The following is a 5,129-nucleotide window of genomic DNA, read 5'->3' on the forward strand; positions in this document are numbered from 1 at the left end:
TTCCTTGTCTTAGATTGATGAATCTTCTAATATAGAAATGTCCAGATGACCTTGTGAGATTTGGAGATTCAGAGGTCCCATCAGAGGGTCCCATTGGTAGTCAGAGTTGAGTGGCAGTAATTTCAGTGGCCATCAGACTGGTAGTGGCTAATAACAGTGGAAGCTGCTGCACATCTGAGGATGGTGACAATTTTACAGAGTTGACCCCTCATAGAAGAGGGAAGTGCTGATTATGGATTCTAGAAAGGCATGGATCCTCAAAGAACCGTTCAAAGAGCAATAACTGAGGAAAACTTAAAGTCATAAGGACTCCATAAAGGAAACAAGATTTTCCAGGCCAGGAGTGGTACCTCATTTACTTAATGTATTTTCTATACATGTGGCTTGCTATTACTTTACTCTAAGTTTGAAATCCACTCTTTCCATTGATTCTACGTGAATTGGAAGAGTGTGTGTTCCTAGGCTGTTGCTTTTTTTTTGTGGGGGGGGTGGATGGGAGAGGGCAGAAATGTTTTCTACCGCTAATTCTTTTGTACCAATTGTAATAACTATGCTTAGTAAATACCTTTTCTAGAAAGCTAATTAAGTACATCTGGCTAATTGTTAATAGAGAGCACATTGGTGGGGGCTTGTGAACAATATTACTAGAAATGAGCCCTACCACTTCCCTTTGAGTTACTTTTAGAAGTCTGATGGGAGAAGTTGTCATCTGCCATTTGGGGGAATGAATGTAATTTTGAGCTGGGGAATGGATAATGTATATAAATGTCAGATATTATTATCTGCTCAAATGGCGCTAGATAATTTGTCATTCTTTTGGTCAGAAGCAACTACTAGAGTTTCCTTAATAATTCTAACAACTTTTTGGAGTTGTAGAAAATTTGCAACCAAGTCTGTCCAGATGATATGCCTTTTCTGGAGACAAAAGCAGAAAAATTAATCAAGGTCTATGGGTTCAGAGCATCAAAATAGAAAATCTGAGGAATATTAAAATATTGCTTTAAGAAAAATGCAGCCCCTTTAGGCTGTAGCACTGAAAAATGTGAAATGCCTTGTCTTTGCTCCTATAATCAGGCGGGCACCCTCCCAGGCTATTGAGTTTCTGGAACCAAAATTAGGTTTCATTTTGGGAAGAAGTTTTAATATCAGACCTGTTCTTCATTTCAGTTTTAAGCCTTGAGCCCTTATGCTGACGTCAATGGAATATGCATTCACATTCACAATAGGAGCAACAGAACGTGCTCTTTTTAAGCAGAAGGCGGCCAGAGGAATGATTTCTCAGGCTGTGTTCACATCATTTCTAATTCAAAGGTGACACTTGCTTGTAGAAGGAAAAGCATGGAAGCTGAATAAGTGCATACATGCTGCTTGAATAGCTGTTAATCGCTAATGCTTAGGTTTGATATTTGTGTTAGTCTATTCCTTGAATAACTGTTTCCTTCCTTGCCATAAATTTGGTAGACAAAATTTTATTTTTTTTCTAGGAGATGGTACTAATATTAACCATGGTTACTTCTACCCCTCCCCTCCCCCATACCAAGCAACAGTATACTGAACCTATCATTTCCATGTTTTGTTTCTGTATTTTAAATGACCTCTAAAACCGACTTGATGAGTTTGAAGATCTTGATGTAGAGAAATAAAATTATACATGAAAATATGTAGTCCCCTGAGTTTTGGATTTTTACAAAATGTATATGTGTGTGTGTGTGTATACATGTGTGTGTGTGTATATATAATATATATATATATATATATATATATGTGTGTGTGTGTGTGTGTGTGTGTGTGTGTATGTATGTGTATATATTATATATATATATATATATATATATATATATATATGTATATATATGTATGTATATACCTGGACAAGTCAGTTAACCTTCCTCAGCCTCAGTTTCCTCATCTGTAAAATTGGTTAAATAATGGCAACCACCACACATGAGAGTTTTGCAGATCAAAAGAGATAATGTATATGTAATACTGACACTTCTCAATGAAAGTCAGGTAGGTTCATTAATCTTAGGGAGTGACAGGTTTAGAGTTCTATCTATGTCAGCTGATAACAAGCAGTATGCTAGATAAATACAGTTTATAACATATTTCCCCAGTAAGAGAGATATTCTCTAACAACGGAGTGGAAGTGGAGTGGAGGTAAGAGACAGGAGAGGAGAATTTATCTCTCCTTCCCTAGTTGAAGTGGTCTAGAGGAAATGGAGGCTGGCTGAGAGCAGGCTTAACAGAAATAGCACCAAGGACAGCGACCTAAAAGTATTTTCCCCTTCCCTTGACCTTAGGAATTGGTGTTCCTGGCCCAGACTAAGAAGAGGACTTTCTTGCCAACTTGCTTCTGCTAGGCTTAAACTACCAAGGCTGTTCTGCTGCATAATCAGACAGTGAGCAAAGGGATCCAAGGAAAAACACAATCCAGGTTGACCACATTTTTATAAAAGACACACGTCATCATAAAGGAAACAGCTTAGCTGAGGATATGCAGTGCTCACTAATTAACAAGTAAGTTGAGGGAGGGGAAGAGGTTGCTGGCTATCTTGTTCTTTCATTTGCCCAGATCAGAACTTCCTACACTGTTGAGCTACAATGAAATAGAGTTGGTTAGGTGGTGTAGTTGATAGAGCACTGGGGCCTGGAGTCAGGAAAATTTCTCAGACACTTGGGACCTGGAAAAGTCACTTAACCTCTGTCTACCTCCTTTCCTCAACTATAAAATGGAAATAATAATAGCACCTAACTCTCAGGTATTTTTTGAGGCTAAAATGAGATATTTGTAAAACACAGCACAGTGCCTGGCACATAGTAGGTGCTTGACAAATGATTTTTTTTTAAACATCTCACCTGGGAAGAAAATCTGCCTCTCAGCCACTGACCTTCATGCTGTCACTTTTCTTTTTTCTTCTTTTTTTTTTTTGGCTAGACAATGGGGTTAAGTGACTTGCCCAGGGTCACACAGCTAGTAAGTGTCATGTGTCTGGGGCCGGATTTGAACTCAGGTCTTCCTCAATCCAGGGTCGGACCTCTATCCACTGGGCCACCTAGCTGCCCCATGCTGTCACTTTTCCACCACTCCTAGCCTTCCTCCAACTCTGCAGAGCCTCAACTGGGGCAGGGTGAACAAATTCTCCTTTCTTCTCTCTCCCCCTCACTCTTCCTATGCCAAGGCTCTTCAAGCCTGATTATCTGTTGTTTACCTTGAGGAGGCATTCTTGGCTAGCAAAATGTACCCAAACCCTACAAATCCTAGAATGCTTAGTGAAGTTTAAACTACTGACCTCCTTCCCCCTCCCCAGATCCAGGTCTCTCTTATGACCTTGGCAGTCCTATCCAAATAACTGTAGTATCTATCTATCTATCTATCTATCTATCTATCTATCTATCTATCTATCTTATCTATCTATCTATCTATCTGTCTGTCTATCTGTCTATCTACCTATCTATCTATCTATCTATATCTATACACACACACACACATATCTAGAGAGAAATGTCTATATCTATCATTGCAATCCTTAACACATTGTATAAATATTAGCTATTATTATTTCTTCAAGAAATTAAGTTAACAGTTTATTTTGGATTTTGAGTCTTCTCCTAGGGGAGTCTTCCTCATCAGATGGGCACTCTATTAAGCACTGGGAAATACAAACACAAGTAAATAAGGCACTTCCTACCCTCAGAGAGTTTACAGTCTAATGGGGGAAAAACAACACATAAAGTAGAACTGGAAAGAGAGGTCAGGGTACTCTAAGGATGAGGAAATGAAGGTCTGATATCCCTGTGCAAAATACCTTCAATGATTCCCCCCTTCCCATTCTCTGATTTTCAGCTCTGCTTTTTAGGTTATCTTCTTCCATTAGAATGTAAGCTCTTTGAGGAGTCTTTCTTTCTGCTTATATTTCTATTCCCAGTGCTGAGCACACAGTAAGCCTTTTTTTCCCTTTTTGATGAGGCAATTGGGGATAAGTGACCTGCCCAGGATCACACAGCTAGTAAGTGTCAAAAATCTGAGATCGGATTTGAACTCAGGTCCTCTTGACTCCAAGACCGGAGCTCTATGCACTGCGCCACTTAGCTGCCCCACACACAGGAAGCCTTAATAAATGCTTGTTGATTTGAATCGAGGGACCCAGGAGCTGAGTCCAGCTAACTAGTGGAGAGAGAGGAGGTGGAGGTGATGGTTCCTTTAGAGGCCAGGAAATGGGGTGGAGGTCTGAGCCCTGGCAAAATAAGGATAAAACTGACCTGCCTGTTGAAGCAGAGAGATGGAAAGAAAACAAAAATCCTTCCATTGATATCTCTGAAACAGCAGAGGAGCCATGAATCCTACCTTTATTGTGTAACTAAAGTAATAAGACTGCTTTTTTTAAAAAAAAAGCATTGGAGCTTTATTACAAATGAGTGCTGTTCCCTCCCAAGTGGACATTTTTTTTTAAAGATGCTGACATTGCTCCAAATAATATTAGAATACTGTCTTGGAATTTCTTGAGACAAACAAGAAAGTCAATGACATTGTTTATTTTGTAGCTGCTGTTTTCTTTACTCCAAATGATGTTAGCCAACTTAGTTATTCACTTCAGACACAGGATTTTTTCATCAAATAACTTTTGGTTGTTTTCAGATATCAAGATTACTTACCCCCATCAAGGGTGAAGGATTATTGTCCTCAAAAAATATCTTATAGGCTCTTGAGGTGGTTACAAAACAGGAACCCTCTCAACAGTTTTGAGCAATGGTAATATTATTGGTATAAGTGCATACTCTTTCAAGGTGACTACTTTGAAGGGGACAATACTCATTTGGATGTGTAAGTACTGATATGTGGGTTAAAAATACTCACGTAGCTTTGTAGTCATGCTTCATATTCCAAAGAATCATTGATTGTTCAGGCTGGATGTAATCTTAAATACCATCTCAATCCCAATCCCTCATTTTGCAGATCAGGAAGCAGAGATGCAGAGAGGAAAGGTGACTTAGCAGTTACATTATAATTTTTGTTTCATCGGTGATGATATTTATTAGAGTTTCTAAACCATAATGCACAGGTGAAAATGGTAGAAGATGATGACCTTTCCTGAAAATATGTATCCTCCTGGATCAGGAAACCTTTCCCT

Source organism: Phascolarctos cinereus, unplaced genomic scaffold, assembly GCF_003287225.1.
Source record: "Phascolarctos cinereus isolate Bilbo 61053 unplaced genomic scaffold, phaCin_HiC Scaffold_1;HRSCAF=81, whole genome shotgun sequence".
NCBI classification, from domain to species: domain Eukaryota; kingdom Metazoa; phylum Chordata; class Mammalia; order Diprotodontia; family Phascolarctidae; genus Phascolarctos; species Phascolarctos cinereus.